The following is a 19826-nucleotide window of genomic DNA, read 5'->3' on the forward strand; positions in this document are numbered from 1 at the left end:
TGAGAGGGTCTGTGCAGGCCTAGCTGGGTTTGGGAGGGTGCGTTGCCAGGCTGGGCTGCACGAAGCCAGACACGCTCTTGGGTTTTGTGGTCATGGTTAAAAACTCATCCCCACTGTCCATCTACTTCAGTGTCAGTAGAAAACCTGTGTCATTAAAAATATTCTCTTTAATATCTCACAAGCAAACATGACCACTTCCTGATTAGCTCTGGTAGATTTTCAGGGCCAGAATAGACATGGACTGGCTGGAAAGAGATATTTTTCAAGTGCTAAAATAATGAAGCCATTTTCTCCAGACATTTGAAGATTCATTATTTCAGCCCAGAGCATGGCTGCCCTGTTGAGTCTCCTGTCTCTAGGGTCCCTCTCTTCCAATAAATACCGTATCTTCTGTTTATTCCATTTATTTTGAACAAATTGATGCATCTTACTGTAGTGGTTTTGGTAACATTAGAACTAATTTTGAGCCTCAGCGCGCTGCTTTCAGCATTTGGATAATTCCCAGCACTTATTTATCAACTTGTAGCGTTCCTCTCTGTGAGACATAAACTATTAATTTTATTTTTCTGATATCCTTGTTGATAACTCCCATGGTCTATTGAATCACGGGACCCCAAAATAATAAAATTTCAAAACTACTTGCTTTAAAAATTTACTCCTCTTTCTTGGCTTGACATGTTGCCTGTGAGCCATTGGTCATGAATATGTCCTGCATACATTTGTTTTCTTTTTGATTCAAGAAATTTAGAATTTCAACAAGCATTTTAACAAATATTTTCTCTGAAAAATAATACTATAAATAAAAGACTCCTACACATATAATTACCAAGAAATGGCAATTAGAATGAAGAGGCCTGAGTCAGCTTTAAACATACTGCAAAAGCATAAACTCGAGTTATGTACCTTTCTTATTTGTCCATCTCTTGTCAAGTAGGAAATTTTTCCTTAATGTATTTATAATTATGTTTTCTGGATTCCTCTGGTTCTCACCAAAATAACTCTGCAAATGTTTCAGGGAATTGTCAGTATTTCAGACAAATCAGCTGATTAATAATGGCAGCGAAATCCGTTGTGTATCAGCCATGTGCCCTTGTGCTATGTGCTTCACATCCACTACTTCACCCCCCTCACAAAGACCCAATTAGCAGATGAGGACACTGAGTCTAGTCCAGTGACCTTGCTTGTCCAGGAGCACTGAGTCAATAAGAATAAAGTAAAGTTTTGTTTGTCTCCATAATCAATGTGGCAAACCTAATTTCAGAGACTTCCAGAGATTGGCACACCTTAATGATATTTTCCATTTTGGCCTGATACACATAATCTTCTCCACTTTACTACTTTGTGCATTTCTCACATCAGGGCTTCTAAGCTTTACAGCCTTGCCAAAAGCTTCTGTACCTTTTTCACAGTCTCGAGTCTCTCTTAATGGAAACACACATAGTCCCTTTTCTTGTTTAACCAAGGTGGATAATGTATCCTCTCTCCCTCTCTCTTTTGACCATCACCACCATGGCCACCCCCCACTTCTTTATTACTTGTCTCCTCTCACACAGTCTCTCATCTGTAAGCTTAATTGTTTTCTTTTCTAGTTTCTGTTTGTCTTCCACATAAAAACATGCTTAAATAGCTCCTATTCTTTGCTTTATGCTGTTTTGAAACTGATGTGATTTAAACATTTGTTTAAAAAACAAAGAGCTTAAAAAACACTCTTTTTAGGATTGGATCAGTGGTGAGAAGGAGACTGAGCATTTCAATTAAGATACCTGTGGTCCCAGCTGCACAAAAGTAAGGATTGAGGCTGGGGAAGACCTGAGCTGGCAAAAGTCCTAAAAACAAAGTGGTGTTTAGACTGTAGAGGAAAGGACAGGGTTGTTTTAGATTGAGGAGATAGAATGGGCAGAGGAGGATTGGTCCTGGTGACATAGGAGGTAGATGAGCTCCTGGGCTGAGCAGCTGGAGTTCGTCAAGCAGAATAAATTGGAGCTTTGTTTTCCCTGGACACTCCAAGGACAAAATTAATGGCAGGAGCTGAGCTCTGCTGGTGTAAAGAGATAAGATGACCACATCTGTCACTCCTGAGGTAGAGGAAACCTCCCAACTGGACATGTGCAGGAAGGCTCTTCAGAGGTTAGAAAAGGAGGGGGTGCTACCCCATAAAATGTGTTGTCAATCTCCCCTAGGCCTCTGTGCTGGAATCCATCTTGGCAAAAAGATGTGCACACATATCAGGTAGGGCCCTAGGACAGGTCAGGTGTGGGAAAGAAGCAAGATAATTGGCCAGAGGAGAACAAAGACCTGGAAGAACTGCCCCATATAAATGATTTAACCACCTCTTTACTGCACTTCTCCTCATTAGAAAGGATGCCCACACCTTTTCTCTCCTGGTGTGTATTTCTGCCTTGCTCTGTCTTAAATAAATAAACTGTTTCTCTGTGTGCTCTCCCACGTGTTGTGCTGTGTCCTTAATAATAAACTTTGTACCGTTTTTACAGGTTTTGCCTCCTTGAAACATTCTTGTTTTCAAATTAAGCAAGATCCAGAGCAGCTTTGCTTCTAGCATCTCGCCCCTGATGGTCTAGTGGCTAGGATTCCTGGTTTTCATCCAGGCTGGTTCATCCAGGTTCAATTCCTGGGCAGGAAACTAAGATCCTACTTCAGGACTGCTTACTGCTGTCTCTCCAAGATCACTGGCAAATCCAGCAGATGGTAAAGGTTACTTTATTAGCAGAGAAAGAAAAATTGGGCTTAATTCACAGCAGAGCTTCAAATTCTATCCAAGGAAGAGCTATGCTAAGCCCTTGATGATGAAGGAAAGCAATGAAATGATGTTTCTAAAAGATGTTTCAGGTGAGAGTGAGAGGAAGAGACTGTAGTGGAGAAGATCTAGAGACAGAAATACTGGCTGAAATATGTAGAAATCCAGCTGATGTGGGAGCTAGGCTCGTAGTTTTTGAAGTAAAGCTAAAAATGATTCAGCAAATATTGTGGTGGAAACAGCAGGAAAACCAAATACCTAAATTGATACTGGATAGAGATGTGTACAGGCAGGATGCAATAAATATAATAAAAAATAATTCCAAAATCTCAAGGATGGACATTAATCCTGGATATTAAAAACCTGGATATTAATATCCTTTCAGGATGGAATAATTCTGTGAGAGGAGGTCAAAGAAAAGTATTCACAGTCACATTTCTGAAAGCTGGAGGATTTCTCAAGTTCTCAGAAAAAAACAAGATTTGGTATCCAAAGATCAGTTTCATTATAGTTTATTTTTTAATTAAAATTCTAGGGGCATACACATTAAAATGTGGAAATCATTTCAGGTTGTGATGCATTTAAATGCACTTAATTTGTGTAAATCACTTGTGTATTCAAATAGTTGACCTTTTGTGACTAGATCAATAGTCTCAAGGTGATCTTTAAATATCAGCCTCATTTTCTGGATATCATTTTTTAACTTTCCAATCAACTTAATTTTTTTTTAACTGTTACAAAATTAATCTAAGAAAATGCAGACCTGTTGTGTGGTGATCTCTGCTACTTATATATTTCTTTTTTTCCGGAACTTGTGTTTGGATCCTGATCCCAGTGACTGACCCTGACATGTGCATACAGGTAGAATCCAACATTGAAATATCTGATTAAGAGAGGTATATATCAAAGCAAGCCATTGACTCACCTATTCACTATTAGACTCACCAGGAATGTTTTCCTGTCTCTGATCTGAAACCCTGTACCACTTTTCCTTTTTATCACTTGCTATTCATTAGTGTATTATTTATTGAGCACTATTAACTCAAGAGTAACACAGCACTTTGGGAGATTATATCCTAGTGGCAAGAAACTGACAATAACTAAGAGGGTAAGTAAGTAAATTAATAGTGAATGAATGAAAGAATAAATGGTGTGATTTCTGATTATGGAAGCTGCTATGAAGACAACCATAATGGTTGTGATAGAGAAATATATGGAGAGAGAAGTGGTCAGGGAATACCTTTCTGAAGACATGACTTTTGAGACAAGACTGAGGAATTAAAGAGCTGACTACAAAACAAGAGAAGAGTATCCCAGCAAGAGAAAATAAGAATTAAATGCTGAAACTATAAAACTCTTAGAACATAGGAACAAATCTGCATGACCTTGGATTTGGGCAAAGGGTTCATAGGCATAACAACACACGTACAAACAACAAATGGAAAAAAAATTAGATAAATTGAATTCCATCAAAATTAAAACTTTCATGCTGCAAAATGAGGTAGGATATAGACAGGCCTCGGGTTAACCTGCTGCAGCTGGTTTCATACTCTCCTCCTGAGATAAACAACCAAAAGAAATGATCTGCCCTGTTTGGTTGAAGGACAAAAGCAGCCAACCGCAGTCCCTCATTTCCATAGTGGAGAGGATTTCCCAGCCTGACACATGTGCAGAAGGGGTCTCGAGTTACCCACTAGTAACCTTGGCTACATTGTAATATCATTATAACATCATTAGCATTGCAGTTTTTGACCCTCACCCCTCACCCCCATGGGTTTCTTAGGTGCTCACGGAAAAGATTCAAAACAGCACCTGGTGCCTGGTGGAAGCCCAAATAAGGAATACAGATGACTGGAAAGACTGAAATTTGGGTAATTTAGAAATATGCTATGAGCTAACTAGATTCACACAAAATTATCTTGCAAGTTTAACCCCTTAGCTACTAATTCCAAAAGAGAGATGATACAAAGGCAGACCTGAAGTGGATTGGCTTCTGCCATATATTTGTGGAGTGAGGACCGGTCATACTAAGAGAATAGGATCCAAAGGCAGATCAGCACTGTTACTTCTACGATATGGCCCTGTGTGGGGGTAAGGTGATGGTAGGGAGTGGGGCTTCTTAGAGGTACATTTCTTACCTCCCTACCTCAGCCCTGGAGATGCTGGCATACATCTTAGATGTAAAGGGTGGCTCAGCATATAGGTTGACAGGTTTTAATGCATTGCCAGGCTCCTATTATCTATATGATGCATAGTATCAGAGTAGAAATAAATGTAATGCAAGTTGTTACTAAAAGATCTGCATTAATTTTTGTGGAGCACGTATTGAGACTATGGCTGAGGTAATATTAAATCAACACTAGCTACAAAGCACCAATGAGGTTTCCATGAGAAGAGAAATAATAATAAAACTTTGCATTTGTATAACATTTGATAGATTTCAACCTGCAGTTACATAACTGAGCTCATTTAATCTTCACAACAGCCCTGTAATCTAGGCAAAATAGCTATTACACTATTTTAATATTTTGCAAGTTGGCTAATTCATGTGTCAATTTACTAAGTAAATAAGCAGTAACTTATTGAGTACACGCCTTGTGTTCTGTCCATGGTACCACAGCTGTTCCCTGTAGCAGGTAGAACCGGTTTGGAGGGAGATGTATTACCTTCACTGCAACTGGTATTTTCTGTTTCCATATCCTAGGGTTCTATTAAAGCAATAACCTATGGAAAGGTGTCCTAGGGCAACTATCAGAGGAGACAAATAAATAACCAGAATCTTATCAAGGCATGGAATTCCCTAATACCTCATTTAATTTTTTAAAATCCCCAGATACAGTCCTCTGCCAAAATCCAGCATTGATATTAGACTTTCTATAACTTGAAGAGATTTACTGTGATTATGGAACTGTCAATGATATACTGAAGTTTAGGGAGAGCTTCATAAGGTAATCTTCAAGTGATTAGTTAATTAGTGTTAATGTTTTTTAAACTTTGTTGTGCTTTCACAGTTGAATATTAATAAGTGAAAGCTTCAGCACTCAACTGTAAGCTTCATTAATAATTAGCTTATAGTCAATAAGTAGATGACAATCTTTAGGTGCTCTAGTAATTTCTAAATCTGTTATTGAAATAAGTAAACTAAATTAATTACATTTACAAAACTTATCACTATGGGTCTTTTTTCTTTGCCTACAATCTAATTGTAACAAACAATATGAATTTAGTATTTTCACTGGATCATTAAACATTATAAATTAAATTTTAATTTTAGCATTGTATTTTAGGATTGGCTAAATATTTATTACTGAAACAAATAATTCTTAGAGACATTTAGAAGGTCATGTACATATTAAACTGTTAGTTCCTTAAAAGTAAAATGTGGGCTTCCCTGGTGGCGCAGTGGTTGAGAGTCCACCTGCCGATGCAGGGGACACGGGTTCAGGCCCCCGGTCTGGAAAGATCCCACATGCTGCAGAGTGGCTGGGCCCGTGAGCCATGGTCGCTGAGCCTGTGTGTCCGGAGCCTGTGCTCCGCAACGGGAGAGGCCACAACAGTGAGAGGCCCGCGTACTGCAAAAAAAAAAAAAAAAGTAAAATGCATGCCTTTGGTATATTTGTAGTCTCAGCACTGACTACGTGCCTGGCAGGTAGAAAGTGTTGAATAAATGTTTAGTAAATTGAATTGAAAGCAATGAATTACTAGATTCAAAGAGTTAGAGGTATGACTTTAGATTATAAAAAGTACAGTATTCCAGCTAAAAATAAATTGAATCAGAAAATAAGTAACCATTAATGGTTAGCAATATACAGCTATATATCTGTAAAAATCTTTTCTTTCCTTTAAAGTCATAATTGAAAATCACCTTGTAAATAGTAAAATCCTATTGAAAATCTAAGTTTTATTCAACTTTTATTATGCATTGCTTTCCCCAGTGAACAGTGTGTTTCTTAATACTGAGAACTGTGATTGATCTATGGGTGTAGATTTGGCTTCTCTGGGCTAAGCTCCTATAGCAAAATTTACTTCCCTCCACAGATCACTCCACAGAATAAATGCACAGAAGAATTGCACATTAGACTACCACTCCAACAAGTCAAGGATTGATGTTTGTTTTTTCAATATTGTATACTCAAGGCCTTGTAAATATCTGGCATAAAATAGACAATAAATATCTGTACAACATCAAAATTATAAAAATATTAATACAGATAATTTTGCTGTTTATATCACCTCCTATATTAATATGTATCAAGGGTATATCACTACATTATAGCATTTGTTGAGTCACCATTCTGTGTAGAAAACTGAATTATACACTTGGAGACAAAAACAAAAGAAATATTTTATAATGAAGTTAAAATAAAGCTTATGAAATTACTTAAAAGTTTTATTTGACCAGATGTTTTGGCATTTGCTAAACATAATGTAAATTGATTATTTGTCTTTCACCCACTTTCAATAGAACTGACTAGAAAAAAAATTTTAAACCCTAAATCAAATATTTTTGGATTCCAAGGCTGTATCTGGTTTATACAGTTGTGTGCTGTGATTCACTCCGCTACTCCTGGGGCGTTCTTTAGAATCTGGAAAAACTTCTCCCTTTTCTTTTTCCTCAAATCTCAAGACAAGCAAACAGTACAATACAAGGAAAAGCTGGTATTGGTGCACAGAACTTTACTTTCCAAAAGTAAACTAAGCACAACCCTGGCAGTGGTGCGTTGGGTCTTCCTGTGGTGTTTGCATCTGTGGCTGAGGTTTGCATGGAGCCTCAGGTGCTGGTGACCCTCTAAGGGGTCGTTATGTGCACAGAACCCTAAGCTCCGCATTCACAACGCCCACAGCAAAGGTTGGCTGCATTCTACCCTTGAGTCAAATACATCACTTTGGGGCTAGGAAGAAAATGAACCAAAAGAACCAAATTTTTATTTAGTGTAGAAAAAAAAGAGTTATGATTGTCAATACACCAACGTCTTCATATTCACACAAATGCTTGCTGGAATTGTATAAAGCAAAAATAACAAATTTATTAAATATAAGGAAGCGGAGGGGAAGATGGCGGAAGAGTAAGACGCGGAGATCACCTTCCTCCCCACAGATACACAAGAAATACATCTACACGTGGAACAACTCCTACAGAACACCTTCTGAATGCTGGCAGGAGACCTCAGACCTCCCAAAAGGCAAGAAACTCCTCACATACCTGGGTAGGGCAAAAGAGAAAAAGAAAAAACAGAGACAAAAGAATAGGGACAGTACCTGCACCAGTGGGAGGGAGCTGTGAAGGAGGAAAGGTTTCCACACACTAGGAAGCCCCTTCGCGTTCAGAGACTGCGGGAGGCGGAAGGGGGAGCTTCAGGGCCATGGAGGAGTGCACAGCAACAGGGGTGCGGAGGGCAAAGCGGGGAGATTCCCGCACAGAGGATCAGTGCCGACCGGCACTCACCAGCCCGAGAGCTTGTCTGCTCACCCACCGGGGCGGGCGGGGCTGCGAGCTGAGGCTCGGGTGGGGCTTTGGTCGGAGAGCAGAGAGAGGACTGGGGTTGGCTGCGTGAACACAGCCTGAAGGGGTCAGTGCACCACGGCTAGCCGGGAGGGAGTCCGGGAAAAGGTCTGGAGCTGCCGAAGAGGCAAGAGACTTTTTCTTCCCTCTTTGTTTCCTGGTGCGCGAGGAGAGGGGTTTAAGAACGCTGCTTAAAGGAACTCCAGAGACGGGCGTGAGCCGCGGAAAGCGCGAACCCCAGAGACGGGCGCGAGCCGCGGCTAAAAGCGCGGACCCCAGAGATGGGAGGGAGACGCTAAGGCTGCTGCTGCCGCCACCAAGGGGCCTGTGTGCGAGCACAGGTCACCATCCACACCCCTCTTCCGGGGAGCCTGTGCAGCCCGCCACTGCCAGGCTCCCGGGATCCAGGGACAACTTCCCCGGGAGAACGCACGGCGGGCCTCAGGCTGGTGCAACGTCACGCCGACCTCTGCCGCCGCAGGCCTGCCCTGAATGCCGTGCCCCTCCCTCCCCCCGGCTTGAGTGTTCCAGAGCCCCCGAATCAGCGGCTCCTTTAACCCCGTCCTGTCTGAGCAAAAAACAGACGCCCTACAGCGACCTACACGCAGAGGCGGGGCCAAATCCAAAGCTGAACCCCTGTGAGCTGTGAGAACAAAGACGAGAAAGGGAAATCTCTCCCAGTAGCCTCAGAAGCAGCGGATTAAAGCTCCACAATCAACTTGATACCCTGCATCTATGGAATACATGAATAGACAACGAATCATCCCAAATTGAGGAGGTGGACTTCGAGAGCAAGATCTATGATTTTTTTCCCCTTTTCCTCTTTTTGTGAGTGTATATGTGTATGCTTCTGTGTGAGATTTTGTCTGTATAGCTTTGATTCCACCATTTTTCCTAGGGTTCTATCCATCCGTTTTTTTTTTTTAATTTTTTTTCTTAATAATTAATTTTAATAATTTTATTATACTTTACCTTCTATCTTTCTTTCTTTGTTTCTTTCCTTCCTTCCCTCCTTTAGACAAAGAATCATCCCAAATTGAGCAGGTGGACTTTGAGGGGAAGATTTATGATTTTTTCCCCTTTACCTCTTTTTGTGAGGGTGTATGCGTATGCTTCTGTGTAAGATTTTGTCTGTATAGCTTTGCTTCCACCATTTGTCCTAAGGTTCTATCCTCCCTTTTTTTTTTCTAAATAATTATTTTTTTAATTTAATAACTTTATTATACTTTATTTTACTGTGTCTTCCTTCTTTCTTTCTTTTTTCCTTCCTTCCCTCCTTCCTTCCTCCGTCCCACCCTCCCTCCTATCTTTCCTTCTTTCCTTCTTTTCTTCCTTCTTTCGTTCTTCTTCTACTAATTCTTTCTCTCTACTTTTTCTCCCTTTTATTCTGAGACGTGTGGATGAAAGGCTCTTGGTGCTCCAGCCAGTAGTCAGGGCTCTGCCTCTGAGGTGGGAGAGCCAACTTCAGAACACTGGTCAAAAAGAGACCTCCCAGCTCCACATATCAAATGGCGAAAATCTCCCAGAGATCTCCATCTCAACACCAGCACCCAGCTTAACTCAACGACCAGCAAGCTACAGTGCTCGATAACCTATGCCAAACAACTAACAAAACAGGAACACAACCCCACCCATTAGCAGAGAGGCTGCCTAAAATCATAAGTCCACAGACATCCCAAAACACACCACCAGACCTGGACCGGCCCACTAGAGAGACAAGATCCAGCCTCATCTACCACAACACAGGAACTAGTCCCCTCCACCAGGAAGCTTACACAACCCACTGAACCAACTTTAGCCACTGGAGACAGACATCAAAAACAACAGGAACTACATACCTGCAGCCTGCAAAAAGGAGACCCCAAACACAGTAAGATAAGCAAAATGAGAAGACAGAAAAACACACAGCAGATGAAGGAGCAAGATAAAAATGCACCAGACCTAACAACTGAAGAGGAAATAGGCAGTCTACGTGAAAATGAATTCAGAATAATGATAGTAAAGATGATCCAAAATATTGGAAATATTATGGACAAAATGCAATAAACATTTAACAAGGACCTAGAAGAACTAAAGATGAAACAAACAGTGATGAACAACACAATAAATGAAATGAAAAAGACTGTAGATGGGATCAATAGCAGAATAACTGAGGCAGAAGAATGGGTAAGTGACCTGGAAGATAAAATGGAAATAACTACTGCAGAGCAGAATAAAGAAAAAAGAATTAAAAGAACTGAGGACAGTCTCAGAGAACTCTCGGACAACATTAAACACACCAACATTCGAATTATAGGGGTTCCAGAAGAAGAAGAGAAAAAGAAAGGGACTGAGAAAATATTTGAAGAGATTATAGTTGAAAACTTCCCTAATGTGGGAAAGGAAATAGTTAATCAAGTCCAGGAACACAGAGAGTCCCATACAGGATAAATCCAAGGAGAAATATGCCAAGACACATATTAATCAAGCTGTCAAAAATTAAATACAAAGAAAGGATATTAAAAGCAGCAAGGGAAAAATAACACACAAGGGAATCCCCATAAGGTTAACAGCTGATCTCTCAACAGAAACTCTGCAAGCCAGAAGAGAGTGGCAGGACATACTGAAAATGATGAAGGAGAAAAACCTGCAACCAAGACTACTCTACCCAGCAAGGCTCTCATTCAGATTTGATGGAGAAATTAAAATATTCACAGACAAGCAAAAGCTGAGAGAGCTCAGCACCACCAAACCAGCTTTACAACAAATGCTAAAGGAACTTCTCTAGGCAAGAAACACAAAAGAAGGAAACGAACTATAATAACGAACCCAAAACAATTTAGAAAATGGGAATACGAACATACATATCAATAATTACCTTAAATGTAAATGGACTAAATGCTCCCACCAAAAGACACAGATTGGCTGAATGGATACAAAAACAAGACCCATATATATGCTGTCTACAAGAGACCCACTTCACACCTAGAGACACATACAGACTGAAATAAACGGGATAGAAAAAGATATTCCATGCAAATTGAAACCAAAAGAAAGCTGGAGTAGCAATTCTCATATGAGACAAAACAGACTTTAAAATAAAGACTATTAGAAGAGACAAAGAAGGACACTACATAATGATCAAGGGATCGATCCAAGAAGAAGATATAACAATTGTAAATAATTATGCACCAAACATAGGAGCACCTCAATACATAAGGTAAATAATAACAGCCATAAAAGGGGAAATCGACAGTAACACATTCATAGTAGGGGACTTTAACACCCCACTTTCACCAATGGACAGATCATCCAAAATGAAAATAAATAAGGAAACACAAGCTTTAAATGATACATTAAACAAGATGGACTTAATTGATATTTCTAGGACACTCCATCCAAAAACAACAGAATACACATTTTTTCTCAAGTGCTAATGGAACATTCTCCAGGATACATCATATCTTGGGTCACAAATCAAGCTTTGGTAATTTTAAGAAAATTGAAATTGTATCAAGTATCTTTTCCGACCACAATGCCATGAGACTAGATATCAGTTACAGGAAAAGATCTGTAAAAATAACCAAACACATGGAGGCTAAACAATACACTACTTAATAACGAAGTGATCACTGAAGAAATCAAAGAGGAAATCAAAAAATACCTAGAAACAAATGACAATGGAGACACAACGACCCAAAACCTATGGGATGCAGCAAAAGCAGTTCTAAGAGGGAAGTCTATAGCAATACAAGCCCACCTTAAGAAGGAGGAAACATCTTGAATAAACAACCTAACCTTGCACCTCAAGCAATTAGAGAAAGAAGAACAAAAAAACCCCCAAAGTTAGCAGAAGGAAAGAAATCATAAAAATCAGATCAGAAATAAATGAAAAAGAAATGAAGGAAACAATAGCAAAGATCAATAAAACTAAAAGCTGGTTCTTTGAGAAGATAAACAATATAGATAAACCATTAGCCAGACTCATCAAGAAAAAAAGGGAGAAGACTCAAATCAATAGAATTAGAAATGAAAATGGAGAAGTAACAAATGACACTGCAGAAATAAAAAAGATCATGAGAGATTACTACAACCAACTCTATGCCAATAAAATGGACAACCTGGAATAAATGGACAAATTCTTAGAAATGCACAACCTGCCAAGACTGAATCAGGAAGAAATAGAAAATATGAACAGACCAATCACAAGCACTGAAATTGAAACTGTGATTAAAAAATTTTCCAACAGGGCTTCCCTGGTGGTGCAGTGGTTGAGAGTCCACCTGCTGATGCAGGGGACACGGGTTCATGCCCCGGTCCAGGAAGATCCCACATACCATGGAGCGGCAGGGCCTGTGAGCCATGGCCACTGAGCCTGTGCGTCCAGAGCCTGTGCTCCACAACGGGAGAGGCCACAACAGTGAGAGGCCCACATACAGCAAAAAAAAAAAAAGAAAAAATTCCAACAAAAAAAAGCCCAGGACCAGATGGCTTCACAGGCGAATTCTATCAAACATTTAGCAAAGAGCTAACACCTATCCTTCTCAAACTCTTCCAAAATATAGCAGAGGGAGGAAAACTGCCAAATTCATTCTACGAGGCCACCACCATCTTTATACCAAAACTAGACAAGGATGTCACAAAGAAAGAAAACTACAGGCGAATATCACTGATGAACATAGATGCAAAAATCCTCAACAAAATACTAGCAAACAGAATCCAACAGCACATTCAAAGGATCAGACACCATGATCAAGTGGGGTTTATTCCAGGAATGCAAGGATTCTTCAATATATGCAAATCTATCAATGTGATAAACCATATTAACAAATTGAAGGACAAAAACCATATGATCAACTCAATAGATGCAGAGAAAGCTTTTGACAAAATTCAACACCCATTTATAATAAAAACCCTGCAGAAAGTAGGCATAGAGAGAACTTTCCTCAACATAATAAAGGCCATATATGACAAGCCCACAGCCAACATCATCCTCAATGGTGAAAAACTGAAAGCCTTTCCAGTAAGATCAGGAACAAGACAAGGTTGCCCACTCTCACCACTCTTATTCAACATAGTTTTGGAAGTTTTAGCCACAGCAATCAGAGAAGAAAATAAAATAAAAGGAATCCAAATTGGAAAAGAAGTAAAGCTGTCACTGTTTGCAGATGACATGATACTATACATAGAGAATCCTAAAGATGCTACCAGAAAACTACTAGAGCTAATCAATGAATTTGGTAAAGTAGCAGGATACAAAATTAATGCACAGAAATCTCTGGCATTCCTATACACTAATGATGAAAATTCTGAAAGTGAAATCAAGAAAACACTCCCATTTACCAGTGCAACAAAAAGAATAAAATATCTAGGAATAAACCTACCTAAGGAGACAAAAGACCTGTATGCAGAAAATTATAAGACAATGATGAAAGCAATCAAAGATGATACAAATAGATGGAGAGATATATCATGTTCTTGGACTGGAAGAATCAACATTGTGAAAATGACTCTACTACCCAAAGCAATCTATAGATTCAATGTAATCCCTATCAAACTACCACTGGCATTTTTCACAAAACTAGAACAAAAAGTTTCACAATTTGTATGGAAACAGAAAAGACCCCGAATAGCTAAAACAATCTTGAGAACGAAAAACGGAGCTGGAGGAATCAGGCTCCCTGACTTCAGACTATACTACAAAGTTACAGTCATCAAGACAGTATGGTACTGGCACAAAAACAGAAATATACATCAATGGAACAGGATAGAAAGCCCAGAGATAAACCCACGCAAGTATGGTCACCTTATCTTGATAAAGGAGGCAGGAATGTACAGTGGAGAAAGAAGAGCCTCTTCAATAAGTGGTGCTGGGGAAACTGGACAGGTAAATGTAAAAGTATGAGATTAGATCACTCCCTAACACCATACACAAAAATAAGCTCAAAATGGATTAAAGACCTAAACGTAAGTCCAGAAACTATCAAACTCTTACAGGAAAACATAGGCAGAACACTCTATGACATAAATCACAGCAAGATCCTTTTTGACCCACCTCCTAGAGAAATGGAAATAAAAACAAAAATAAACAAATGGGACCTAATGAAACTTCAAAACTTTTGCACAGCAAAGGAAACCATAAACAAGACAACCCTCAGAATGGGAGAAAATATTTGCAAATAAAGCAACTGACAAAGGATTAATCTCCAAAATTTACAAGCAGCTCATGCAGCTCAATAACAAAAAATCAAACAACCCAATCCAAAAATGAGCAGAAGACCTAAATAGACATTTCTCCAAAGAAGATATACAGACTGCCAACAAACACATGAAAGGATTCTCAACATCATTAATCATTAGAGAAATGCAAATCAAAACTACTATGAGATATCATCTCACCCCAGTCAGAATGGCCATCATTAAAATGTCTAGAAACAATAAATGCTGGAGACGGTGTGGAGAAAAGGGAACACTCTTGCACTGCTGGTGGGAATGTGAATTGGTTCAGCCACTATGGAGAACTGTATGGAGGTTCCTTAAAAACTACAAATAGAACTACCATATTACCCAGCAATCCCACTACTGGGCATATACCCTGAGAAAACCATAATTCAAAGAGAGTCATGCACCAAAATGTTCATTGCAGCTCTATTTACAGTAGCCCGGAGATGGAAACAACCTAAGTGCCCATCATCAGATGAATGGATAAAGAAGATGTGGCACATATATATAACGGAATATTACTCAGCCATAAAAAGAAATGAAATTGAGCTATTTGTAATGAAATGGATAGACCTAGAGTCTGTCATACAGAGTGAAGTAAGTCAGAAAGAGAAAGACAAATACCGTATGCTAACACATACATATGGAATTTAAGAAAAAAAAATATCATGAAAAACCTAGGGGTAAGACAGGAGTAAAGACACAGACCTACTGGAGAACGGACTTGAGGATATAGGGAAGGAGAAGGGTGATCTTTGACAGGGCGAGAAAGAGGCATGGACATATATACAGCAACAAACGTAAGGTAGATAGCTAGTGGGAAGCAGCTGCATGGCACAGGGATATCGGCTCGGTGCTTTGTGACTGCCTGGAGGGGTGGGATAGGGAGGGTGGGAGGGAGGGAGACGCAAGAGGGAAGAGATATGGGAACATATGTATATGTATAACTGATTCACTTTGTTATAAAGCAGAAACCAGCATACCATTGTGAAGCAATTATACCCCAATAAAGATGTTAAAAAAAAATAAGGAAAAATTTTAACCATGACTTGAATATCTCAGACAGAGACCAAGGGGACATCTAAAATCTCTGTTTGGGGTCCATCATATTTAGAAATAGATAAGTAAATCTCTTAGAAATATAAGGTCCCAAAATACTATTAATTTTCTTGTGTCTTTTTTTTTATTTTAAGGTGTTCAGCCTCATATTACTGCTTTTGCCTCTCACCCAAGCTAAGAAAGTTTGCAGCTGGTCTCTGAGTTGCTAATTTTTCAATTACAAGGAGTTCCAAATAGAGCTTCTAGACTAATGTTGTGCAACATTCAATTTCACAAACCACGTTTATTTCAAAGGCTACTTCCAGGGCAGTAAACTAGACAGGAGGGGGCAGCCTGCAGTCCTGAGGAAACACCTCTGGGAACAGAAAAAGAACATTCCTTATACCTGGGCAGCTATGAGGTCAAAATAAATACTTTTTCAGAGTATGGAAGTGATCTAGGAGCTCACTTCCAGAAAGAAGAGTACGAAACAGGAAACAGAAAAAACTGGGAAAATTCCACTGGGCCCAGGATGTCTATTTGAATTGATGAATTAAAAATTATAGTATGGACTTCAGAATCCCCTAGGAAACTATTCATCATAAGAAAAGAAGTTCTGCATATAGCACAGTCCACGTGAGTGACTTTCTGGTCCAACTCTGAGTGTCGGGGAAGGGGAGCGAATCCCGAGAGCGGGTCCATTGACATCGAATCAAGAAAGACGTCCTCATTTCCTCCAAATGCTTTGTGCAAACACAGTCACGCAGATGCAGGTGGCTGGGGGTTTTGGCATTAAGAGAAAAATGACTTATGAATTAACAAACTAAAGCAGATGTGCAGACAGTGGTGGCCCCACTTCAGGGAAACCAAGAGGATTCGCTCACAAAACCTGTGTGAGCTCACAGTTCAGAGGGAAGACTTGGGGGTGGCTGAGGTGTGATTCCTTCGCTTCTGAAACTGTTATTTATTCTGGGAGGTGTTTTCTTCCCTCTCAAGATTTCAGCCTGTCTGTGCAATTCTAGGATTTGTATTTCTATCCCTGATTTGTAAAATGCATTTTCAACTGCATAATAACTGCTCTACCTGTGTAACCTACTTGTACCTTGAAATCAGCAGGAGGAAACCCAAATTTATTGCTTTGGCTACAAAAGCAGCAACTCCTGGTGACTTGTGTGTTTTGATTAATGGCATGAGCAGTCTCTGACTTATCCAGAATGAGATCTCTGAGACATCTCTGACTCTTTCCTATTTCCACTTGATAAGTTAAAAAATCCTCAGTTACCTCCAAAATGGCTTCTAGTTCTGCATTCTGCTTTTAGTTTCCCTCCTCCCACCATGGTTTAATTACACTGTTGATGACGACAACAGCTGTGACTATTTGGTGAGTGAGGTGGCTTACCACCTGCAATCCTCAAGTAGTCCAAAAGGGAGGTACTGGTGTGGTTTCTCTTTTTCATATGAGGAAAGTGGTCCTCAAAGAGATTTAATAATTTGCTTAAAGTCACCAAGTAATAAACAATGGAGTTGAGGTAGGAGGTAGATTGGCCCGTGGGCTGAGCAGCTGGAGTTTGTCAAGTGGAGTAAATTGGAACTTGTTTCCCCCAGCACTTCAAGGACAAAGTTAATGGCAGGAACATAGAGGACCTGAGCTCTGCTGGAGTAAAAAGATAAGATGACCACATCTTCCATTCTTGAGGTCACGGAGACCTCCCCAATTACACATGTGCAAAAAGGCTCCTTGGGGGACAAAAAGAGAGGGGACACTAGTTCATAATAAGTTCTGTCAATCTCCCAGAGACCCCCTCGTTGGAATCCAGCTTGGCTAAATGATGCGTGTGCATGTCAGAAAGGGCCCTGGGTCAGGTCAGATGTGATAAGTGAAGCAAGACGATTGGCCAGAGGAAAACAAAGACCCAGAAAAACTGCCCCCATATAAGTGATTTAAATCACCTCTCTGGTGTGCCCCTCATTAGGGAGGACTCCTGCACTCTTCTCTGGGTGTGTATTTCTACTTTGCTCCTGCTCTAAGTAGCCTGATTTTTTGTTCTTTGCACGTCCTGTGCTTCCAATAAACTCTGTGACTGCTTTATAATATCTCTTTGTGAAATCCTTTCTCCAAAGAAGACAAGGACCGAGGTCTTCTCACATGCTGACATCAGTGTCAGGAGTTGAGTGACAACAGCCCAGCTCCAGAGACCCAAATCTTACACATGTGCTCACCTGCCTTCCACAGAGACATTTAAACAGACTCCTGCTTGCATCCTGTCCTCTGGCACAGTCACTCTCAACACTGATTTATCCTAAACTTGCTGTCAGAAAAATTTTGTGATAATGTGAAACTCCAAGTATGTCAGCTGCACTTAGAACTCATGATGGCTGTCTATTGCCTACACAGTTAGGTAAAACTCTCCTCAATTCCAGAACTTTCATGGTTTGGCCATAGTCTGCAGTTTTCTCCTTATTACTTTCTGTTTTTCCCACCTAACAATTCCTAAGCAATCTCTGTAATTTTTCTGATACCATGGCTCAGTGCCTGTAGTTCCTTCTATCTTGATTGCCATCCTATTGATTTCCTCCTAAGTCTTTAAAGATATTTTGAAATGAAATCATAATGATTAATATGCTCCTGATAAAACCTTTGTAGGGGGGCATTCTGTCTCTTGGGCCCCTGTTGTACTTGGTCTCTGCATCATTAAAATCCTTTAACTCAGTTTCATGGTAGTCACTTGTGCAAGGGTACTATTCAATTTATCAGAGAATAAATTCCTTAACACCAGAATTTGGCCTTACTAGTCATTTCCATCTTTATTTTACACAATGATTAATTAAACAGCTAATGAATGATATACTGAATTAGACTGAGCTGATAGAAGGGTGAGGGAAAGGTGCCTGCTGAGGGAAATAACTGAGCGGAGGTGAAGAGCAGCAAGGCCAAGAGAAATGGTAACGTTTAAAGGAGGCTGGAGTCATAAGTGGCATAGAGGCTCCAAGGAAGGAAGGGCAGGGCAGTGATGCAGACCTATCCTGGTACGGTCTTGGGCAATGTCAGTTGTAGGCTGGAGGAAAAGTACAATTAGTGGGTGATGCTACCAGGATGTTCTGTGGTAGTACAAAGAGTGTTAGGCTGGAGATATTTTTAGGGAAAAACAGAAATATGTGAAACTCACACTAGATGGCTTAATTTTCCAATAAATTGCCAACAAAGCCATCTTCTGGGGTTAAAGAAGAAAGAGTAAGCTCATGACTGAAGGAGAAGGGAACAAGTTTACAGTATCTTCTATGGGGAAAGAGATAAGAATCCAAAAAAAATGAATGAAAATATTGATCTGCAGCAATGAGACCCACCTGAAGGAAGGTACAGTCAATCCTAGTGAACCCAGTCAACATGATTTTCTTACCTTTATCCAAACACTTAGACATTACAACAGTTAAGAAACATTTTACCATATAACACTACAAAAAATTGCATAGAAACAGTTAATGTTGGACGTGGATTTTTAATAAATAAGGTGGAGGGGTGTGTGTGTTTGCATGTGTGTACACACACACGGTCAATTTTTGCACTATATTGTTAATTTTATTAAATAGTGTATTTTATAGAGGTAAGATATATATATGTACATACATATTAATTAAATATATAATACAATTAAATTATATATTTTAATTAGTATAGGCATATACATACAGTAATTCAATGCCAAATTGCAGATGAGAGGAGAAAGTAACTAATAAAATGACAATTCTAAAAAAGTATTATGTTAATATTCAAATGCAGCTGCTTGTAATGAAAATAAGTCTATTTGACTAGGAAGATAATGATTCAAATAGCTCAAAATGTCACCATTTTTTTACAATAAAAAGCTATCTTCTTACTTAATGATTACAACTTCCTCCTGAACATTAATCTGTTGTTTGTTTTCTATCTTCTAGAGGCTTTCTTTCAATTTAACCATATACACTTTAATTTTTATAAAACTATTTTCTATACCATATGATTACATCTTTTTTGTAAATAATACCCACACCTGCATATAACAAACATTGATCAGAGGGGTCAGTGAGTACTTCTCTTCACCAGCAAATCAATAAGATCTTTAGACAATAATATTTTTTAAAGGTCATTTATATTGAAATGAACTTCTAGGCTTTTAGCCCTTGCTCTGTTATTTTTTTTTTTTCTTCTTCTTATTATTTTTTTTACGCGGGCCTCTCACTGTTGTGGCCTTTCCCGTTGCGGAGCACAGGCTCCGGACGAACAGGCTCAGCGGCCATGGCTCAAGGGCCCAGCCGCTCCGCGGCATGTGGGATCCTCCGGGACCAGGGCAT

Source organism: Monodon monoceros, unplaced genomic scaffold (assembly GCF_005190385.1).
Source record: "Monodon monoceros isolate NGI ecotype Baffin Bay Population unplaced genomic scaffold, NGI_Narwhal_1 Super_Scaffold_3, whole genome shotgun sequence".
NCBI lineage: Eukaryota > Metazoa > Chordata > Mammalia > Artiodactyla > Monodontidae > Monodon > Monodon monoceros.